We start from the raw sequence: 24,995 nt of genomic DNA on the forward strand, positions 1-24,995 counted from the left end.
GATAATATATAGAAGACATTACAAAACACAAAACAATAGATAAACAATAAATAAACAGCAGCAATCTCCTTACTTTCAGCTTTCCTGCTCATCCTGCAATGCACTCAGTTTTTGATTTTGAAATATTTTGTTAAATGTGCAAAATAGCATAGGGATATTACAAGTCAATTCAGATTTCTGTGACTTTAAACTGTCATGACGAATCTTGATGAATTTGAATAGGCTTAAAATCTACAGTACAGAATGCAATATCCCTTTTATAACATATGGAATTTTAAACCTGCATTTTGTTCATACTTCAGACTAGTATTTATATATCAAGACTCAAGAAACTGACCACTTAAACATTCTGACAAAGTACAGCACATTCTTTTACCTTGCCATAGAATCAGAGGCAATTTAGTCTTGAATTACAGTGTCATTACTAACCATTCAAGAGACAACCCCAGCAGCACTTCAAATACAATGGTAACAGACACCAGCGTCAATTGACTGAAATTCAACTATAACAAGATGAATAGTATCAGATATTTTTACTTCAAAAATTTTGACAAGTAAAGATGAGTGCAAGTGTCAAAACCATCTAATTCTGCATTTGGCAGGTAAATTTCAAAATTTTTGCCAGCGAAATTTAGCCTAAAGTGTTTAATACCACAAGCTCACCATGCAGAATGAATTGACTAGAGTCGTTCAAGCTCTATTCATAAACTACAGGAAGCACAGTCACCAAAGTGGTGAAGTAAGAGCCGAAAGTGAAGATTATATCTCAGGAACTTTGCACATCTGTTTCACAGTGAAACTTGAAATGTTGCCATGATTTTGCTCATCTATAGTGACGATTGATAATCATATTGATGCATATTGTTGCAAGTGATTCTAGAATAGGGCTAGTGTACTAGAATGCAAATTAATACACTGCCAGATTTCTACATGTAGAAAAATGAATTTACATAGATGAAGAGAAAGAGGAAGATAATTTTTAATAATGGGTGAAGAAAAAAAGAAAATAGAGCATAACACAGTTGAAAAGCTGAATGTGTTTTCATAGAAGCCCCTTTTAATCTTAGTGCAGACATGAGTAGTTTTAGGCATAATGGAGCCCTAGGCAGACATCAGGATGGTGCCTCATACAGGGTGAATGCTGGATCAGTGGCTCATTGATTTTCTACATGCCCCATTGCCAGTTAAATTGCACATAATACATTGCCTAAATTATGCAGACCACATTTCAATCACAGACAATCATATTTTTCTATTATTTATGTTTTAATTGCACACCCTTGGGGCTGATTCATTAAGGAAAGTAAGGCAAAAAAATTAGTACATTTCCTCCTGGACAAACCCTGTTACAATGCAAGGGGTGAAAATTAGCTTATTGTTTTGCACATAAGTTAAATACTGACTGTTTTTCCATGTAGTGCAAATACTTGATAGTTTTATTCTTACACTGAAATTTAAAGTTGATCTAGGACATGATTTACCAAAACTAAAATTCTACCATCACGTTTTAAATTTAACTCCCCCTTCAATGCAATGTGGTTTTGCCAAGGTGCAAAGTTGCTACTTTTTTTTAAATGTACTTTCCTTAATGAATCAGGCCTTTGACTGTAGTCAGAGGAGAGACACATTTCAGTTTTTAAAAGATCTTACTTGCCAGTACATGAAAGTGTCTCATGAAGTGTAACTTGCTACATGGTCACCATATCAGAGCTGACTTCTTAAGCCTTCTGGGATCAGGTCAACAGGGAAAGCCCCAGGCATACTTAGGGTTTGTATATCCCACTGCAAAGTTGTCTAAAATCTAGGGGCCATATATGGTACCAAGTGTAATATGCATATGAAGTACAGAGTCATATATGCAAACGCAAACTTTATCTGGTGCTTAGTATAATGTGCTAAACCATGCCTGGGTGGCAGTGTGTTGCATATGTCACATTGTGATGCAGGGGAGGCAGTGGGTTGTGGGGGTGGGGTGGGGGGAGTGTGCTGCAGGGTAGATATTGTAATGGAGGAGATACATTGTGATGCAGAGGGGGACATTGTGATAGTGGGGGAACATTGTGATACAGGGGGGGGCAGTGTGATGTCGGGGGACAGAATGATGTAGTGTGCAGTAGTTTAATGAAGGGGCACTAGTGTGATGAAAGGGGCAGTAGTGTGACGAAGGGGGCAGTAGTACATGTATTGCCCGTATATTTATCCAAAATGATAGTGATATTAGACCATTGGGGCCCCCCTATCTTAAGTACCCCGGGCCCTGCTGAGCCTTAATCCAGCTCTGCAAGTCCCAAACATGTGCTGAGGGTCCCAGGACTGGCTTGCAAGCGGAAAATTCCTCACACCTCTGTTAGTCAGTATCATCGGGAGCTGAGCATGTCAGAATTACTCTGTGGAATTGATGATACCTGCCAGCAGTTGGCGCTACTGAGTACTGAGGCGCGGAGTATAACACGCCCCTGGTTTTCACCAGGAACCCCCGCAAGGAGGTATGGACTTTGCTGCAAGGGACACGCAGGTCGTGGCCCTCAGTATCAGTCAGCTGGCGAGGTAACAATTGAGGCAGCGATGACAGCTCACCAGGATGCAGGATGGAAGAGTAGTCAACAAGCCGGGTCACAACCAGAGGAACGGATATAGCCAAATCAGAAGCAGGAGAATGGTCAGGAAGCCGGGTCAATACCAAATATTAGTCTAAGCCAGAATCAGGAACCGAAGAAGTCAGGAACAAGCCGGGTCAGAATCCAAGTAACAGCAACACAGGAACAAACGCTGGAGCAAGGCTGAAGACCAAATACTCTGGCACTAGACATGTGTCAGAGGCTGCTTTATATACCCTAAGGTGCCTCCTGATAGGGTTAGGGAGATTTTGGCGGTAACACATGCTGGCTGCAGGCAGGTGAGCAGAGATAGCGTCCCGCTGCTAGGCAACAGGACGGGGTTGCTGAGAAGATGTAGGCGTCCGTCTCCTGCACCACGTGTCAGTGCGGAGAAGGCGTCTGACAGAGCATTTCTGAGTGCAGTTGTGATGAAGGGAGCAGTAGTGTGATGAAGAGGGAACTGTGTGACGAAGGGGGAACTGTGTGATGAAGGGAAATGTTAGGGCCAACGATTCAGAGTACTTGTTATTGCATCTTGACTACTGGAGGAGGTAAGGCTCCTCCACTCCTCCAGCAGTAGTCTGGGAAATGGGTATTTGGTGTGTGTGTGTGTGTGTGTGTGTGTAGTGGTGGTGGTGGTGGTGGTTGAATGAGGGTGGGGGGGGTGTTAGTTTGAAACTTTATCTAGGTAGACGAGAAACCTTGCACCGGCCCTGATTCGGGCTCACGTTGGAGCAACTGCATATGTGAAAGGGATGGTAGAAATCAGCGAGAAGAAGGCCAAAGCTTAAGAAAACAGGGAAAACAGGGCTAGAGAAGCAGGCCAAGAAGTACAGAGGGTGAAGGAACAGTAGAAGAAGCACACAAGGAAAGAGGGCCCAGCTCATGAGAGCTTACATAATTTAATGTTGGGGCAGATTGGATGGGAATAGGCCTATTTATTAAATGTGTATGCTATTATTTTAATGTTGGGGCTCATTGCAGGGAGAAAGGCTTATTTGTTAAATGTGGGTGCTATTGATTTAATGCCAGGGCTGGTTGGCGCTTTCTAAATTTCATAGACCTGTCTTTTCCAAATATGACCCCAACATTCCTAGATCCAGGCAAGCAGCAACTGAGCTTAAGACACCAGCAGGTAATAAAAGCTATAGTACTTGTATTGCCTGTATATTTGCCTAAAATGATAATCATATTAGACCATAGCCCCCCCCCCCCTGTCTTAGGTACCCCGGCACTGCTGAGTCTTAATCCAGCTCTGCAAGTACCAAACATGTGCAGAGGGTCCCAGGACTGGCTTGCAAGCTGAAAATTCCTCACACCTCTGTCAGTCAGTATCATTGGGAGCTGAACATTTCTGAGTGCAGAGCAAACCACAAAAACAAAAGAAAATGATAGTTAAATGAGCAAGCTGTGGTGACTTTATTTGCAAAGGGTGACAGAGTTATTTTAGAGGGCACATAGGCAGAGTGAGGCATTAGGAATTTTAAAAAAATTAAGAAACTGTCTTGATAAGAAAAGCAGAGATGAAGTATATTTAAGAATTACTTACCCTCATAAAAATAAAACCAGTTCTTTCCTGATCTGTCCATCAAACAGATATCGAATACTACAGTGATGGCTTGACATTCACTTTGCATGGCAGCACCACTTTTTATAAATAACATTTTGCACTTACATTTTAAAGTATTTGACTGCTTGAACAGTTGCTCAACCTTTTATGTGGCCCTGTCTGAGCAGTGAATGACTAGTTATGTCCAATCTGACTCCTAACATGAGTTGCCAAATTAGAAATGTATCCTGCATCTTGGGCTGAAAAACAGATTCACCCTATGTGTAGACAGCATTAGACATTTAAGCACATTTTTTTGCTAAGGTAATCCTTCTAAGAGATCTGATATGTAAACCTAGATTCTCTATTTTTTTTAAGTTTTACTTTTGAGACCTTGTTTGTGTCATTGATATGAGACCTTGTTTGTGTCATTCATCCTAATGCCAACGTACTTTCCTTGTTCACACCAGTATGTGAACAAGGAGAGTATGCTGGCATTAGGATGAATGATTCCGGTAACTGATCTATTTTCAGTGCTCTCTACATGCAGTCAGCATGGTTGGACTACAGTCAAATTGCACCTCATGAACAGTTCACTTCAAATGCTATATGTTAATGAAGCCTAAAACCAAATCTCATGAGCTCTGGCAGTTGTAACTGCATTTCATAAGCATTACAATTTGTAAAACGATTGTAAAAGTGTCTGCCACCAGGATCTATTGTTTCTAATGTTACAAAACCCATTGACATATTTATTTGGGTTGTAATCTGTTGTAGTAGTGTTTTTTTGAATGACAGTTGTATCATTTTTTTGCATTTACCACATTTAAATGAAAGTACACATCAAGCGCCTTTGATAAACATTTTTACTAATTTAAAAAATACGAAACACCAGTGGGTATGAGGCTTTTTCTGTCTAGCAAATTAGCCATGAACATTTTTAGCCATTATATCACTAAAGGTTATTAATTAATACTGCTGTTTGCTAAGCATTTAATTCAAAGCAAAATTATTCTGGTTCTCATTTAGACTTTGATGTATTGTGTTCTCCATATATGTGTGTAAAGATTCTGTAGTAAAAAAAGCATGGTTATGTTTGTATGTTGAGTCGCGCATATGTCCACATACGCCTTACTCCTAAACTGCAGTATTTTTGCGTCCTACAAATGTATATACTCAGGGGCAAACAAAGGATTTTTAAGGGGGGGTTTCCCCCCCCCAAAAAAAATAATAAAGAGAGAGAGATTGCTGCTGCGCATGCAGCCGCGCATGCGCAGCAGGTCCATTTTTTAGCGATGCTGTACTGTACAGCAACCACGGCGCTGTCATAGAAGCTGCTGCGGCAGTGCTGTACCGCCGCGGATGCTTCTGTGACAGCGCCGCGGCTGCTGTACAGTACAGGGCAATGTTTAGTGCCCGTTAGTTCGTGTAGGGGAGGGGTTTCTGGAGAACCAGAAACCCCCCCTGTGTGCGCCCCTCATACTGAGAGATATGACAGGATAAGTAGTAAATGTGCAAGTCGCATTACTGTATTTGTATGCAACATGATAATGCAATGAAGTGTCATATACACAAGAGAGAATACTGTCTTGTTAGTGTCATTAATAAATGCAAAAGTCAAATTTTCCCTATAAAATATAAATAAAAAACAACTCCACATCAGTTGCTTATTGCTTTACAATTGAAATGGGAATCTTCTTTTCTGTAGTAGTTCAAATGGAAATGATAAATAAATAATTTGAATAAAATGCTGCTTCTTAAGATAATATAGCAGCAACGCTAATTAATTAAGTACTATCAGCTGAAGGGGTCATTATGCAAACAGTCATCAGAATCATAGCACCAATCATTACATCTCTACAACTGAAGGAATCTACATTAATTTATATAAATATACCCAACCCCTTGATGCATGAACTGAGTTTGTTATGGCAAAATGAATCATTCTTCATTTAAACTGCGAAAACTGTGTTTTTCCAGCACCTTTATAAACTGCAGATTGTAGATGCTTCACTTTAACGGCACCAAACCCCACTCACACATTAAGCCTTATGCACACATCAAACTTATGCTGAACCAAAGACACTGGGCCTGATTTCACGACTATGAGGAGTGCAAATATGTACCAGTTGTTTACCATCGGGTACCTGTATGCCCAGTGCACTTCTGAGTGTCTGACCTGCCATATACGTATCTTCTCCAAACGATTACCTAGGAACAAACAAAGTAAGGGATGTCAGCTCAGCCATAACCATCCAGGCACTGTCCACCACTGACATACAGGTGGTACCCGCCTCAGGGGGGTGGGGAAGGAGGGGTTGGGGTTTTGGGGTATGAGTAAGAAACCTTGCATCACCTAGGTCCTATGGGGGTTTTATAGGCATCGGGCCTCTAAGGGCCAGATCTAGACGTGCATTCCAATGATCTTTTTTATAGGGCGTTGAATTTAAAATTTAGTGAGGCAGGCTCGGTCAGCATGAGCCAAACATAGATTTCCCTCTTGTGGCCGCACTTTCGAAAATCGGATACACATTACTACATAGCACATTGTGGAGTCCCTGTGTATGAGTAACGTTATCCAGCAGCCTCTGCCAAATTGATCCATCTTAGAATGGAGAAGTTTGCAGGATACCTGCGAACCAGTAATGTTAAGACATCTAGCCAGCAAAGCCACTCCCGCAATATGTTGGGAATGGGTAAGTAGCTCACTAACGCAGAAAAGCCCCAAAATAAGCAAGTGAGAATGCAGTGCTGAATGGCATTAAACTTGTAAACTCTGCTGGTCCCCTTCTGTGTAGGAGAAGGCTGTGGGGACAGGCAGGGCATGAAAGCGCACTGGCAGTGCTGAGCCCCGGGGAGAGAGGGAGAACCTTTCCTTCTCGCCCGATGCCTGCCATCCGGCAAAGGTGTGGCTCCAAAGTTAGATGTCATGAATCAAGGTCTTAGTACTGTTTACGCCACTCAGCAGTATCATATCACTGTGCATCTCCCTCCTGTTAGTATGCAGCATTCTATATTCTGGGACAAATCGTGATTTCTGTCTGCTGTACTGAAGGCTGCCATCTTTGGTGAGACATTTTGCTACATCCTGCTTATTCTGAGCACCTGACTTCATCCACCAATTAGCTCCCTCTGCAGACAATAGCCCTTCCATTAACCCTTCATGTGAATTCAGCTTTATTCTGCCTGCTGTAATACAGACTTCAGCCATTAACCCTTCGTGTGAAATCAGTTTCATTCTGCCTGCTGTAATACAGACCTCAGTCATTAGCCCTTCGTGTGAATTCAGCTTTATTCTGCCTTCTGTAAAACAAACTTTGGCTACTAAACCTTTGTGTGGAATCAGCTTCATTCAATCTGCTGCTGTACAAATTCCAGCTGTCACCCCTCATGTGGAGAAAGCTCTCTTCAGCCTATTTCTGTCTCACCTACTGGCTATTTGGGATAGTAGGCTACTCCTCTGAGTCTTCCAACTTCTGGAGCCATCTCTGTGTCTCTGGGTACTGACTTCCTGTTCCAGGCTTGTGTCAGGTTGTGAGTTCTGAGTTGTCTGGAGCCAGTTCCTGGCTTATGCAGCTCAGGAGGTAGTCACCCCTGATAATCCACTGCCTGCATCCTGAGCCTTCCCAATCTCAGTTTTGGTACCGTATTTGTCTGAATTTCTGGATCCTTGGAGATACTGATACCCCATGCATACTACATGAAAACCCCAGGTTTTTGCTGGGGCAAGCCCAGGCAACCTAGGTTTAGGCGCATTATGAATGGTGTCAGTGAGAAATCCCCGGTCTGAAAACCCGGGATTTAGACCCGGGACTTTTGTTGGGGTAATACCCGTGTCAGCCCTGTTTAGCCTGCAGTATGAATGATGCGACCTGGGTTTTTCAACCCGGGTCTCACAGAAAGAAGCTGATTGGGTGTCTGGGATGCTTGAGGATGACGTCATCACTATGCTGCAGAAGAAGAGTTTAGAAGGAGAAGCTTTGGGAGAAGCATTGAGAGAATGTCCCTTGGATGGAAGAAGAGGTTAGAGGGTTGCTAAATATCAGAGGGGAGGAAGAGATAAAAAGACAATTTACAGGGACTGTAAAGGATGTAACTGTTTATTCAAGCATTGCAAAAATCATGACACAACGTAGAATAAAGCGCAGCCAGCAAACGGATGTAAACAAATTAAAATCCCTGCGTAAACAATACGCAAAAGTCCATGATAAAAACCATCGGAAAAGCAGTGCTGCAAGAATGGAATGGGCGTTTTACGAACAATGCAACATGGTGTTTGGAAATTCAGCATTTTCAAATCCCATTGCATCTTTATCTAGTTGCCGGGATGCTCCTATTCCTCCTCCAGAAAGCAGTCAGTCTAGCCAGCCCACAATGGTGATGTCAGGTGCCGTCCCACGATCTCTTTGGGACGGCCGCCTGTGCTCTCCCACTTCCGGCCTTTCTGACCCGACCGTTTGACCACCTCTTCTTGGATCTCCCCTTGTATGGCGCTTCCTGAACGTTACTGATATGGCTTGCCTCACTATCCCTCCGGATATCCTTGTGTACCTCCTGTTCCAGAATGTTACTGACCCGGCCTGTCTGACACCTCTCTTGTATCTCGCTTTTGACTTGTGGAAGGACCGCGACCTGCATGTCCCTGCAGCAGAGTCCATACCTCCTTGCGGGGGTCCCTGGTGAATACCAGGGGCACGTTAGATTCCGCACCTTCCTCTGAGTTGCGCCAACAATAGCAGGTACAAATATAGTTGTGACAGTATACTCTGGCCATGACAATGGAGGGGTCTGGTGAACCGTCGCCCCGAGAATTACTTCTGCACCTGGCCCAGCAGGTCGAACAACAGGAAGCAGCCCAGGCTCATCTTCTGCAGTGTGTCCAAGGTATTGCAACCCGTTTTGATGTCTTACAGGGTTCTTTACCCACTACCCCAGCCATAACCTCTTCTGCGTCTGCATCTTCTGGTGTGGTTACGGTCTCTACAGCAGCTTCCTCTCTGCGTATTCCAACACCTGAAAAATTTGATGGAGATCCCAAGAGGTGCAGAGGTTTTCTCAACCAATGCGCCATTCAATTTGAGTGTAACCCAGGGGCTTTCCCATCAGAACGCACCAAGGTGGCATTTATCATCTCCCTCCTCAGTGGTCAAGCTCTCGTCTGGGCCTCACCACTATGGGAACGAGGAGACTCCCTCCTTAGCAACTCAGCCTCTTTCATCGAGGCCTTCAGAAGATTCTTCGATGATCCCGGAAGAGTCACTTCCACAGCTACTAGCTTGTTGAATCTTCGTCAAGGCGACATGTCCGTGGGTCAATATGCAATTCAATTCCGGACTTTAGCTTCCGAGTTGAGATGGAACAATGAAGCACTAGTGGTAGTGGCACCTTCTGGCAGGGTTTGGTCGATCGTATTAAAGATGAGTTAGTCTCCAAAGAACTCCCTGCAGATCTTGATTCCCTCATCTTGGTGTGTATTAAGGTGGACTTGCGCTACCAGGAGCGCATGCAAGAACGTCCCTCTGGCAAACGGTTCATTCCACGGCTGGCACCCCAGTTCCAGAACACCATTCTGCCAGTAGATGAACCTATGCAAGTAGGATGCTCTAAATTGTCCCCGGAAGAGAGGAAGAGACGCTTCAAGCAACGTCTGTGTTTATACTGTGCAGATCCGGGACACCTTCTGAGGGTTTGCCGGGAAACTCTTCCTCCTGAACGGTGGCAGGGAGGCCGCTTTAGGAGAGTCCACTGTTGCTCCCTACTCCAAAAATTCCCCAGAATTTCTTATGACTGTCATCCTGAGCACCTCTAAAGGTCCTTTCTCTACCACGGCCTTTGTGGACACCGGCTCCTCCGGGAACTTCATTTCTGCAGATCTTGCCTCGCAGCTCCAAATACCTTTGGAATCCATGCCTCAACCGTTGTCTTTGACGGCAGTCGTGTCACTAATGGCTCCATCTCCTCTATTACCTCTCTCCAGTTCAGTTAAAGTAGGAGCACTTCATAGCGAGATGATCCAACTTTTGGTTTTGCCTAAGTCCATTAATCCCCTCATCCTGGGGCTACCATGGTTAAGAATGCATTCACCTCAAATGGATTGGGGTCGCGTTCAGGTTACAGCATGGGGTTCAGGATGTCTTCACAGATGCTTGTCCAAGGTCCTGCCTCCCAAGTCTCAAATTATGGCTCATTCCAAGCTAACTAACCTTCCTGTTGCATATATGGAGTTCCAAGATGTATTTAGCAAAATTGAAGCAGAGACCCTGCCCCCTCATCGACCCTGGGATTGCACTATTGTTGCCTCCCGACCAACCTATTCCTAAGGGACGGACCTATCCGTTATCTCGTCCAGAGACGTTGGCCACGTCTCAATACATCGCGGAGAACCTTAAGCGGGGATTCATCTGTAAGTCTACTTCCCCGGCTGGTGCAGGCTTCTTCTTTGTCAAAAAGAAAGATGGGTCCTTTCGTCCTTGTATTGATTATCGTCCTCTTAATCGCATCACCATCAAGAATCAATATCCGCTACCCCTCATCTCTGACCTCTTTGACAGACTCAGTGGATCACAATTTTTTTTCCAAATTAAACCTCCGTTGGGCCTACAATCTGATTCGCATTAAGAAAGGGGACAAATGGAAGACGGCCTTTAATACCAGGGATGGGCACTTTGAGTACTTGGTGATGCCCTTTGGCCTCTGTAATGCCCCAACTGTCTTCCAAACATTTGTCAATGACATCTTTCAGGATCTGTTATACACCTCGGTGGTGGTCTACTTAGATGATATATTAATATTTTCTAAGGATTTGAAATCCCATCAGGAACAAGTGTGGGAGGTCCTACGCAGACTCCGGAAACACCACCTCTACTGCAAGCTGGAAAAATGCATTTTTGAGGTAACTTAGGTACCCTTTCTTGGTTTCATTGTGTCTGGTGAAGGACTGCGTATGGATCCCGCCAAGGTGACTGCTATCCTGGAATGGCCCCAGCCACAAGGCCTTAAAGCTATCCAAAGGTTCATTGGCTTTGCAAACTATTATCGCCAATTTATTCAGGGATTCTCCTACATTATTGCTTCAATCACAGCCTTAACCAGGAGGACTGCCAATCCTAGGGTTTGGTCTCTAGAGGCCACTTCTGCCTTCACGATACTAAAAAAGGCATTCTCTTCAGCTCCAGTTCTTTCCCAGCCAGACCAGGAACGAACCTTCTTCTTAGAAGTGGATGCATCATCTGTAGGTATTGGAGCTGTGCTATTTAAAAAATCTCCTTCTGGCTCACACAACCTGTGTGGGTTTTTCTCCAGACGATTCCTTCCTAGTGAATGTAATTATCGAAATGGGGATATGGAGTTACTAGCCATCAACGCTGCCCTGGAAGAATGGCGACATTTGTTGGAGTGGGCTATATTTCCTGTTACTGTATTTACCGGTCATCGGAACCTAGTATTTATTCAGGAGGCTTGTTGCCTTAATCCTCGGCAAGCCCACTGGGCATCCTTCTTTGCTCGATTCAGCATGAAGCTCACATTTTGTCCTGGTGCCAAGAACGGACGCGCAGATGCATTATCCCGCTCATTTGACGATTCTGATCGCCTAAGACCGTTGGTACCTCAGTATATTATTGATCCTTCAAATATTGTGGCTCTCACTAGAACCAAGCCTTCCTCTCCTCCTCCAAGCCGGTCATTTGTGGAACCCCACCTTCGGCTTAAGAGTCTACAGTGGGCTCATTCATCCCACATTGCCGGCCATGCTATAAAGAAGACTACAGCATTTCTTTGTCGTCGTTTTTGGTGGCCTACTGTACGTGCAAATATATGCAAATTCGTTGCCTCCTGTACTACCTGTTCCCAACACAAGACTTCTAGAAGAGCCCCGGCAGGACTCCTCCTTCCACTTCCTATTCCCAATGCTCCCTGGGAGAGTGTGGCCATGGATTTCATCACAGATCTACCCCCCAGTCCAGGTTTACCACTATCTAGGTGGTCATTGATCGCTTTTCCAAGATGGCACACTTTATTCTTCTAACTGGATTGTCTACTTCCGGTCGTCTTGCAGATATCTTTGTCAAGGAGATATTCAGGTTACATGGCTGCCCTAAGGAGATTATTTCGGACCGTGGAGTCCAATTCACATCCCGGTTCTGGAGAACCTTTTGCTGTAAGTTAAATGTAGAATTAAAAGTCTCTTTGGGGTATCATCCCCAAACCAATGGACAGACCGAGTGAATCAATCAGGATCTTGAGACTTTTCTTCGCTGTTTCATCTCTGACAATCAGAATAAGTGGTCTCAATTCCTTCCCTGGGCAGAATTTTCCCATAACCAACATGTTCATGAATCCACAGGATTCTCCCCGTTCTTCATTGTATATGGAAACCATCCTGTCTTTCCGGATCCTTTTCCAGTATCCTCCTCGCCGGTTCCAGCCGTAGACACCCTCTATCGAGAGTTTGCTCTTATTTGGGCCAAGACTAAGACTGCTTTACTCAAGGCCACTCAGCATCACAAGATTTTTGCAGACTGTCATCATAGGTCCACTCCCCTCCTGAAAGTGGGGGACCAAGTGTGGCTATCCACCCAGGACTTGAAACTAAAAGTTCCTTTAATGAAGATGGCTCCACGATTTATTGGCCCTTACACCATCCTGCAAGTTATCAATCCTGTGTGCTTAAAATTGAAACTACCTCCTTCTCTAAAATGTCATAATACTTTCCATGTCTCATTACTACGACCATTGGTACTCAATAAATTATTTCGACCTCCCTGTCGACCTCCACCACTACAAACCTCTTCTGGAACAGAATTCGAGGTCAATCGGATCTTGGCCTCTCGCATTCTTCATGGCAAACAGCAATATCTTGTCCATTGGAAAGGATACGGTCCAGAGGAGAGATCATGGGTGGACAAGCAAGACCTTCACGCCCCTAGGGTTCTTAAGAAATTCTTTCAAACAGGAGGAAGAGGAAGAAGAGGAGGGTATACTGTCAGGCGCCGTCCCACGATCTCTCCGGGACGGCCACCTGTGCTCTCCCCTAGCGCGTGACACATCACTTCCGGCGGCTATGCCCAGATCTCCCCAGCGCTGATTATGACAGCGCTGCAGCGCTGATTCCTATTGGGACACTGTACTATTTAAACACCTTCTGGCCCTCCTACCAGTGCCAGAGTTTCAGGTCTTCCTGCCTCCAGCGTTTCCTGTGATTACCAGTGTTACCAGTTCTAGTATTGTTCCTGACCTTCCTCGTTTGCCTGTGACCCTTCTGACCGAGGCCGTTTGACCACCTCTTCTTGGATCTCCCCTTGTACGGCACTTCCTGAACATTACTGACCCGGCTTTCCTCACTATCCCTACGGATATCCTTGTGTACCTCCTGTTCCAGAACGTTACTGACCCAGCCTGTCTGACACCTCTCTTGTATCTCGCTGGAAGGACTGCGACCTGCATGTCCCTGCAGCGCAGTCCATACCTCCTTGCGGGGGTCCCTGGTGAATACCAGGGGCACGTTAGATTCCGCACCTTCCTCTGAGTTACGCCAACAATAGCAGGTATGAATATAGTTGTGACAGGTGACTAGTGACGTGTCAGTAGAGGAACATGCTGATTTGGAGTAATCCAACAGTGCAGAAGACACAATCAATCTGTCCGCAGATGATTTTCAAGATTCACAACCTTTAGCATCAGCACAGCCTGCAGTAGATACGCAGTCCTTGCAAGAGACACAACCGTTGTCAGCGAACCAACCTTTTCAATCACTGCAGAGCACTACGTTACGTTCAAACAGTAAGCTTCTTAATTTGTAAATGTAATGAAATAAATTAAATGAATGAAAGTGTAACATTAATAAACTAACAACTAGGCACAACTACAACTATAAAATTGCACAACAACTACATCTATACATCATCATCATTATCATCATCCCCGATGATGTGTACTGGGATCTCCACACCATTCACAAACTTTGATTTCTGTAAAGAATTGTAGCACATTAAATTTTATTAGTGTTTTACAGAGAATATTGGAACATTTAATAGAATCAGTACACCTATTAATCTTTCAATCTATAATGCCTAGCTCCAAATAAAAAAACATGAACACGCTACCTAAATGTTGGTTACAGAATAAAATACACCTGCTGGTATATGTTTTAAGTATATTTTGAAAGCGTAACATCTAGAGAGGAACAGGTGCATTAAATAAATAAAGTGTAGATATAGTTATAAAGATTGTGACCACCTTCTGGGATTATCTCCTCTACTTTTTAGTAAATATATTGAGTATGAAAATTGCAACAAAACACTGGGGCGCTAATGTAAAGTGAAAGGAGTGAGTGAAAATACAGATACTGCATTGGAACAATTAATTTACACTGTGAGTGTCAGAAATAGGTGTCAGTATAACCGTGCTCTATTTTAACTGCTTAGTCTTCACCCCAAACCTTTCACTGCCCTTCCTATTGCATCCAGTTACCCCTCCTCAGAAGTTAAATGCATATTTAATAAATAGTATGCTCAGAGGAAAAAGCCATTTAATTGCATTTCTGCTACGCTTGTTGATCACTCAGTAATTTTTCAGATATATTTGGAGTATATTCCAATTGCAACTAATAGGAGCTGATTAATTATTTGATGTTATTCCCTATGTAAAATTGCATATTGATCTTCAGTCCATTTTTATTCTACTTGGGGAAACACTGCCTCTCTGCCGTGGGGGAGGACTTCATTGCAGATCCAGAGAACAAGATTTCTCCCTTCACAAAGGTAATTTTAGTCTCAAGATAAATGTGAGCCTACACACACGACACCTTCTCAGGCATCACACAAGGTTTCAATCAGGAAATACATTTTTATAGGCCCAAACAAGAAACAGGATCCAAAATGGATCACTCAGAAACAGTACTTGCCATTTTGGATAAGGGAAACACTGAGTATGGGTTCGATAACAATAATGACCTCTGTTGGCTAGAGGTTGAAATGATCTGAGTCTCTGTACATTCAACGTTTCAGTGTGCATAGAGAATACTTTTGCCTTACAGTAGATGTTAACAGGCATTTAATCTTTGTTCTCCAATCTGTGTTAAATGGTCCACAGTTAAAAAAATTTTTTTAGTGTATATATGTAGGGTTTGGCAATTTATAGACTTGGGGTTAGTCCCACAGGGAGGCTCAATGTGAAAACCCAGCAGAGGATGAATCACCAAGTTACTGTGCCCTAGACCACCATCCAGCCACTTCTACTTCCATTCCTGCACTAGAAAAAAATAACTCACGCATTTTGGGGAAAATAGTTTCAAAAAGGCACACGACAACACAAAACATATTTTTTTGCTTTGAAAAATAAACCTTGCTACACCTGTCAGTAACAGACTGTCATTAGATGATTATATGTGGGTGTATTCTTTCCTTGACAAATCTAGGTCTATGAACAAAAAGATGATGTCCTGAATAATATCATATCACATTTATTGCATTATTGATTGAATCACTTGGGTAAGTCCTTTTGGAAAGCAACTTTTTGCTTCCAGAAATCTGCGCCAAATTTCCATTTCAGGTGACATTATCATCATCATGAATATCAAGATTTATTTATATAGTGCCAGCAAATTCCATAGCCTTTTACAATTGGGAATAAGCAAACTAATAAAACAATACTGACAGACAGAGAGGTAAGAGGGCCTTGCTTGCAAGCTTACAATCTATAGGACAATGGGAGTCTGATGCATGAGGTCAAGTTCAACACTGTTTGTATTCTTGTGTGATCTGTGTAAAGGGTGGTAATAGGGTAACCTAGAGAGGTTAAAAGAGTGGTTGAGAAATATTATAAGCTTGCCTGATGAGGTGGGTGCAGCCTAAAGATGTCCTGTAACAGGGAATGGTAGCATGTAATGAGAGTGGATGAGAGACGCATATATTGTGCAGAACGGAGGTGCCGAATTGGTAGATATTTTGAGACAAGTGAGGTGATGTATGTTGGTGCAGTTTTGTTGATGACCTTGTATGTTGAAGTATTTTAGATTGGATTGACAGAGTGACTCAGAGAGGTAGAACGATTTCCAAGGAAAATTGAGAGTCTGATTCCAGAGTGACAAGTAATTGTGTGCGATGTGTGCATATTCTGGAAATGTTTTTTAGATGCAACAAGATTTAAATGTAGAGTTGATGTGGGGATCAAAGGATAGTTCTGAGTTAAGGATCACACCTATACAGCAAGCTTTTTGCAAGAATTTATGGTCATGTCATTTATTGTCAACATAAATATACATATCATGGGAATATTATTAACTGTTTTTGAAAGATTACGTTTCAGTTGACGAGAGGACATCCAAGATGAAATGGCAGAAAGACAACAGAGATGTTGGGAGATCCTAAAAGGGTAGATACATTTTTGTATCATTGCAGCTTACAATCTAATTCCCCTTACTTACAGAGAGAGAGAGAGAGAGAGAGAGAGAGAGAGAGAGAGAGAGAGACTAAGGGAAATTTAATAGCAGCCAAAAAACCTACCAGTATGTTTTTGGAGTGCGGGAGGAAACCAGAGAACCTGGAGGAAACCCATGCAAACACAGGGAGAACATACAAACTCCACACAGATAAGGCCATGGTCAGGAATCTAACTCATGACTCCAGTGCTGGGAGGCAGAAGTGCTAACCACTAGGCCACTGTGCTGGATAATTAATTGTCAAATAAGAGATCCCACACATGTGTTCACTGATTCGCCTGATAACACTCTAATAGGTCAATATCACCATTATAGATGGGTGAATTGATTGACTGAATATTTTACACCAACTGGAGAATCAGATAACCCCCTTTACAAAGCTAGCCAGCTATATTCTATTTGTTGTAACATTATTTCCTATGGAAGCTGCAGCAGTAATGGACAAACTCTAACTCAGCATCCCAGACACCCAGCACCCTGTATCTCTAGTGTTGGTCTTGCTTTCCCAGTGGCTCTCCCCAACGCCTCTGAGGTGTGTGAGTTGGGATAAGGAACAGAACTGGGGCTACTCGAGTCACATTTTTTTTGGGGTTCCATACACGGGTAATTGCCATCCATAATAATGGTAAATTGGCAGTTTTCTAATCAGTCATAACTTCTGTTTTCCATGTGAATGGCCACAGGATTGCATAGCAACTAATATGAGTATATCTATGCAAGACAATGCAACTGATTACAGTATAACATATGTCTTATTAGAACACTTTTGTTTACTAAACAAATTACCCATTCATCTTAGTTCTTAAAATGTAATCAGTTCTAATTTCTCGCCTGCATGAGGTGTTTTTTTTAATTCATTCAATTAGTTGGAAGTATACAATGGTCCATCTGTTGTGAGAATTCTGTTTTTGTATTTATATATTTCTGTGGGTTTGTGTCATAAACATTATTGCCAATTTTATTATTACTGAGTTAAAATAATGTGTTTTTCTAAGTAATTTGCATCACCAGCTCTCATAAAATGCAAAATGTGGGTGATATTATTAGAGAAATTATATTTACAACAGCTGGTCCCAATTCTGAATTTACAGAGAATCTTGTGTCTGATAGATTCAAGACACATTACTCTTCCAACAGGAAACACTGCTTGTATGCAAAGGTAAGTGTATTATTATTGTTTATGTATATAGTGTCACCAATTGCACAGTGCTGTACAGAGAATATTTGTCATTCACATCAGTCCCTGCCCCATTGGGGCTAACAGTCTGAATTCACAAACACACGAATCAGCCAAGTAATCTACCAGTATGTTTATAGAGCATGGGAGGAAACTGGAGCAGCTAAAGGAACCCCACGCATTTGGGAATTTTATTTCATTTTTATTGTTGTTTTTAAAAGCTTTATACATGGTGTTTGTTATGATTCTCTAATTGTATATGTTGTTGTCTGTAGATGTATAAAATACCCCAATGCTTGTTTCATCAAGGTTTGCCAGAGTTCAGCTTTAAAATTCATGCATTTTTTTCTATTTCCAGTGGATTGTGCTGTCTCCCAATGAAAACTCATCCATTACCTATCAGCCACCTTACAATCTATGTAGCAGTCCGCATACTTGCCTACTCTCCTGGAACATCTAAGGGACTCACACATTTTGTGGAATCCTCCCGGACCCCTCCCACACACTAACCTTCTTGAATTGTGACATTGCACAGCAGGGGACGTGGTGATGTGAACCACAGTGCCATACCCTCTGCACAATGTATTTGTGTTGGTATTTGTAAATCCATATAGGCAATAGCATTGATGACACGTACAGAAAAAAACTGGCAATTTGTTTTATTCAATAAAACATTGGTGGTACTGTGAGAAGTTGAAGATAAGTGTAATTTGCCCAATGGAAGTAAAGTGCACAAATCTATTACAGTCAAATAGATTGGATCAATTGGGCTACTACTTTTTATATTGTCAAATGTGTAAAATTAAAAAACAAAAGTCAATCAGTCTTTCTTTGGGAGAAACTCCGGACATATTGCTTTTTTATTATATAGAGATTACATTTAGTTTCTCCGCAGCACAACCCTTTTTTTCTCTTTTCTATCTTGCTAACAGTCTTGCTATTAATCTAGCTCAGACAGTGCAGTCTGCATTCCAGCTCCAGCTTCTGGTTCCATCTACTCTGGTTTCATTGCGGTTACAGCATTCCGGTTGCAGTCCAGGTACAGCGATCCACTTCCAGTATTCCGGTTACAGCACTCCGGTTCCAGTCTGGTTACAGTGATCCACTTCCAGCATTCCGGTTACTGCATTCCGGTTACTGCATTCTGGTTCCAAACTGGTTACAGCGATCCACTTCTAGCATACTGGTTACAGCATTCCGGTTACTGCATTCTGGTTCCAGTCCGGTTACAGCGATCCACTTCCAGCATACTGGTTACAGCATTCCGGTTACAGCATTCCAGTTCCAGTCCGGTTACAGCAATCCTCTTTTAGCATTCTGATTACAGTATTCGGATTACAGTCCCGCTGGTGATCTGCCCCAAGGAGCAGGCTCAATGCAAAGCCTGGTGAATTGGCTCGTGAGCCAGGAAACTGCACAGGGACAAATCATGCAGTTCCTTCAAGAATTGTCCTCCTGCCTGGATAGCATTCAAACTACTCTCAGTTCAGATGACTCTTCTGTTTCTGTACAAGCTCTACCTGTTCAAGTTACTGCCACGGCTTCAGCTGCCAACTCCTGCCACGTTTGATGGTGATCCAAATTTTTGCATGGGGTTCCTGAATCAATGTGAGATCCATTTTGAGCTACAGCCCAGCAATTTCCCCACTTAGAAAGCAAATGTTGTGTACATTATCTCCCTCCTATTGAGGCAGGCTTTAGCTTGGGCATTTCAATTAGTGGAAAGAGCAGATCCCCTGCTTTCCTCATGTTCTGGAATCATGGCAGCCTTTCATTGGATTTTTGATGAGCCAGGAAAAAACACTTTAGCATCCTTACATAGTCTACGCCTTTGACAAAGCTCTTGTCCTGTGTGCCAATACCTGTTTCAGTTCCAAATATTGGCTTCTGAGTTGAAGTGGAATGATGAGGCCCTGATTGTAGCCTTCTGGAATGGCTTGTCCAATAAAATTAAGGATGAGCTATCTTCTCCTGATCTGCCTTCTACACTTGATGAACTAATTTCCCTGTGTACTAAAGTTGATTTATGCTTTCGGGAGCATGCCCTGGAGAAAGGAAGGAGTGAAAGGGTTAAACTGCATAATCAACTTCGACCCCGGAAGTCCTCACTGCCAAGCGATGAGCCCAATCAGGTGAACTGCTCTTTTTTAATTAAGGAGGAGTGTCAGAGACGCCAACTGCAAACTTATGCCTTTACTAGGGGGCATACCTACCCGCTCTCTCTCCCTGAGACTAAGTCAATGTCTGAATACATGCAGGAACACCTTGAGAAGGGGTTTATCCGCCCATGTTGCTCACCTGTCAGAGCAGGTTTCTTTTTTATGTAGAAAAAAGATGGCGGTCTCCACCCCTGCATTGACTACAGAGGTTTGAATGATATTACCATCAAAAATCGTTATCCTTTGCCCCTAAGCACAGAATTGTTTGATCGTGTCATAGGAGCCACCATCTTTATCAAATTAGATTTGAGAGGGGCTTAGAATTTAATTTGAATTCTAGAAGGGAACGAATGGAAGACGGCTTTTAACACTCTTGATGGCAACTACGAGTACCTAGTCATGCCATTCGGTTTGAGTATTGCCCCAGCAATATTCCAGCATTATGTCAACAAATTTTTCCGTGACCTCCTCTACTTGGACGTTATTCTTATCTTCTCCAATAATCTGAAATCATATCGTACCCATGTTGAGAAGGCTCTCATATAAATTGGAGAACTGCACCTTTGAAGTCCCATCCATCTCCTTATTGGGTCATATTATTTCTGGTACTGACTTACAGATGGACCCAGAGAAGCTCAAGGCGATTCTCAATTGTCCTCTTCCAACCACTCTCAAGGCGGTTGTCACTCCCGCTGTCTGGCGAGAGACCTGGCGTGTGTAACCTTTGTCTCCGCTGCTCCCCCCACCTGATATCTATTCCTTGCCTCACTTACCTGGTTCCACGCTGCAGCTATCCTCCAGCGCTGTCTCTCTGCTTCCTGGATCGGCAATCACTGTTCTGCGCATGCGCAGAACGTCCTAACCCTTTTCTCTGCTTCTACTGCCCTCTATTGGCTGCCTAATTTGAACTACACTATTTAATGCCTTCCTGACCTGAAATCTGTGCTTTTTTCTTTCAGTCAGTCTCTGACACCCGTACTGAATACAGCTCCTGTGTCGTCTCAAGATTCCGGGGATTCCTACTCAGCCTTTCAGAGTTCCTGCACCTCCGGGCTCCTACACCACAGTACCGTGTTTCCCCGATAATTAGCCCTACCCCGATAATAAGCCCTACCCCCGGTTTTCATTAATGTTCCAAAATAAGCCCTACCCCGTAAATAAGCCCTACCTTAATCCCGATTTATAATGTTCCCTGCACGTCAAAGCATGGCCCCAACTCCGCCTCCCTGCATGAAATGGATGCCGCTGTTGCATCCAATCACAGCTGCAGCCAGCGCTCACGCACCCTCCCACCTGCATGCCAGCGTCATCGGTAGCAGCGCCGCGGAGGAGAGAACAGAAAAGAAGGAGAGAGAAGAAGGATAGAAACGGTAAGTAAAGTATTAAAAAAAAGACTGAGGGGGCATGATAAGGAAAAAAAGCAGCACTGAGGGGGCATGATAAGGAAAAAAAGCAGCACTGAGGGGGCATGATAAGGAAAAAAAGCAGCACTGAGGGGGCATGATAAGGAAAAAAAGCAGCACTGAGGGGCATGATAAGGAAAAAAAGCAGCACTGAGGGGGCATGATAAGGAAAAAAAGCAGCACTGAGGGGGCATGATAAGGAAAAAAAGCAGCACTGAGGGGATATGATAAGGAAAAAAAGCAGCACTGAGGGGGCATGATAAGGAAAAAAAGCAGGACTGGGGGGGCATAACAGTCATCATTTTATTTCTTATCCTGTCTGTTTTGACCCCCAGACATGAGTGCAAAAAGGAAGAGCTATACTGTTGAGTATAAGAAAGCAATTGTGGAGGACTCACAAGGCAAGAATCTTTTAGCTTTCTGTAAAGAAAAGATGTTGGATCTCAGAATGGTTCGAAAATGGCGAGCGGAGTACAATAAGCTCACTCAACAGGTGGATGAGGGAAAAGCTAAGAAGCGCGGGTCTGGATCAGGTCGGCAACCCTTATATCCTGAGTTGGAAGACATCATTGGTGAATGGATTGCTGACAGGAGAGCAAAGGCATTGGTTGTACACAGGGCTGATATTCAAGCATTTGCCCTTGCAATGGCACCACAGTTTGAAATGGTCCCAGAAGGATTCAAAGCATCAAAACACTGGTTGGACGGTTTCCTTCAGCGATATGAACTGTCTCTAAGAAGATCAACAACACTGTTTAAGCTGGAAGATGTTGAAGTTATTAAACGTGCACTTGCATTCAAGTCCTTTGTTGATGGGATCGACTTTTCAAAATACCAAACCTGCAATATGATTGCTATGGAAGAAACTGCAGTGTTTATGGGTCAAGGATCTCAAACGACAGTTAATCACAGGGGTGCCACGTCAATCTACATTCCCACCACTGGCTACGAAAGTGCACGGCTTACCTGTGTTTTGGCAATTCGTCTGGATGGAAAGAAAGCCACAACTCTAATCATCAGTAAGGGCAAGAAAGATGAGATTGAACGTGTTTCAGGCATTTACGTTCTTGAAACCGAAAAAGCCTGGTGCACACAAGCAGTTATAAGGAAGTGGCTGGATTTAATGCTGCCACGTGTTTTGCGAGGTGACCAAAGAGGTCTGATCGTCTGGGATTCAGCCAGCACTCACTGCGCTAAAGACATGAAGATCTTCCTTGCAGAGAGAAGAATAGATCAAGTAATGATTCCCGCAGGAATGACTGCCTATCTTCAGACCCTTGATATTGCAATAAACAAGCCTTTCAAGGACCATTTGCGCATGGAAGTCAATGACTACATTGAAAATAGAATGGAAAGAAATCAGCATGGAAACTTGGTGAAGCCCCGTCTGCAAGAGGTCGTGACTTGGGTGAAGAAGTCATGGGGTAAAATTACTGACAGCTGTGTCGCCAATGCACTACGAGCAGGCTACCTGGACAAGACATGCTCATTTACGGAGAGCTATATTGCTGGACATGACAGATTGGGTCCACTTCTTCTGCAGGAAATGGAGGAGCAAGAAATCCAGGCCGGAATTCGGGGTATGGACACTTATGATGATGTTGTTGAAGAAGATGACATGACCATTTTTGAATAATGGTAGGATTATTTGTTCACATTTACCTGTTTCTTGAAAATGCTTTAAATGTTAATTAAAATAAGACCTACCCCGAAAATAAGCCCTATGCTATTTTTTTGGACCAAAAAAAAAATAAGACAGTGTCTTATTATCGGGGAAACACGGTATATTCCGCTATTCCCTCCTGGAGCTTATTTTGCATCATTATCGCTACCATCTCCAGTGGCAATGCGGCAGGCTATCCGGTAGATCCGCTCCTAGCAACATCCCTTGGCTCATCTTCTCGCCAGTTGCCAGTAGCAACGCATACAACCTACATCTGTCTACATTCTCTCTCTCTCGTGGTGCGCTGGGAACTTCCTAGGGGGCCGCGGCCTGCAAGTGGAAGCCGCGAAGTCCATATTCCCTTGTGGGAATCACTGGTGAACACCTGTCGCTTGTTAGACTCCGCGCCCCTAGCTGAAGTCACGTCAATTCCAGTGAACCACCAGGATCCAGTTGTCCCTCGTTGGAACCGTGATAGCGGTCCAAAACTTTCTGGGTTTCGCATACTATTCTAGAAAATTCATTAAAAATTTCTCCATTCATGTGGCTCCAATTGGTCTCAAGATGTTAAAGCAGAATTCCATTGCATTAAACAACTCTTTGTTTCTGCTCCAGTTCTTTGCCAGCCTGATTTATCCCGCCCTTTTATCCTGAAAGTGGAAGCATCTGCAGTAGGTGTAGGGGTTATTTTAGCCCATCGTTTTAATGATGGATCGCTTCATCCCTGTGGATATTTTTCTTGCAAATTTCTACCGGCAGAGAAAATTGCTCTATAGGAGATCAAGAATTATTAGACATTAAGTTGGCTTTAGAGGAATGGAAATATTTGTTGGAAGGTGCCAAATATCCCATTTCTGTCGTCACAGATAATGATAAGCCTTCTGTACCTAAAGTCAGCTCAGTGTCTCAATCCAAGACAAGTTAGATGGGCCTTGTTCTTTTCCAGATTTGACTTCAAGGTAACCTACCGGCCAGGATCTTAGAATGGTAAGGTCAATGCTCTTTCTCGTTCCATGGTTCAAGATGAGGATCTTTGCCTCACCCAAAAAAGTCCCATGATTGATTATGTGTCCTTTTTTACCACCAATATTGTTCCTACCCTGCCTCTGGGAAATTTTTTTGAAGCTCCAGCATTCGTAAGAAATTGCTTTGATGGGCTCATGCCTCGGGATTTTCTGGACATTTTGGAGTCCAGAAGACTTTCACATTTCTTCAAAGATCCTTTTTGTGGTCTACTCTCAAGCAGGACATCCAAGAATTCATAGTTTCCTGTTCAAGGTGTGCCCAACATAAAATATGACACCTGTCGGCCAACAGCAACCTTTGTCAATTCCTCACCAACCCTGGACTCATCTGTCAATGGACTTTATTACTGATCTACCAGCTTCTAATAGGTTCAACACCATCTGGGTTGTAGTTGACAGATTCTCCAAGATGGCCCATTTTGTCCCTCTCACTGGACTACATTTTCAGACCTCATGTCTGCCTTCAGAAATAATCTCTGATTGTGGGGTTCAATTTGTGGCCAAGTTCTGGCGGTCTTTCTATTCAGCTCTTCAAAGAAAGCTCAAGTTTTTGTGTGCCTATCACCCTAAAACAAATGGCCAGACTGAAAAGGTAAATCAGGACTTAGAAAATTTTCTTTGCATATTTATCTCATCTTCACAAGACAACTGTAAATAATTTTACCCGGGGCAGAATTCTCCCACAATAATCAATACCACTCCTCTGGGTCTACACCCTTTTTTACAGTCTATGGTCTTCATCCCAGAATACCTGTGTTCCAGCCTCTTCCTTCTGCCATTGTACCTGGCCTGCTGCTGACACCTTATGTCAGTTCTCTAAAATATGGAAGGAAGTCCATTCTTAAAAGCTTCCTCCAATTACATAAAATTTGCTGATCGCAAACGTCGAGCAATATACAATTTCAAACCAGGGGATCGAGCCTGGCTCTCCACTCACAACCTGAGGCTAAAGGGTACCTTCCATGAAATTTGCCCCTGGCTAC

The sequence above is a fragment of the Mixophyes fleayi genome, chromosome 3, assembly GCF_038048845.1.
Source record: "Mixophyes fleayi isolate aMixFle1 chromosome 3, aMixFle1.hap1, whole genome shotgun sequence".
In the NCBI taxonomy this organism is placed as follows: domain Eukaryota; kingdom Metazoa; phylum Chordata; class Amphibia; order Anura; family Limnodynastidae; genus Mixophyes; species Mixophyes fleayi.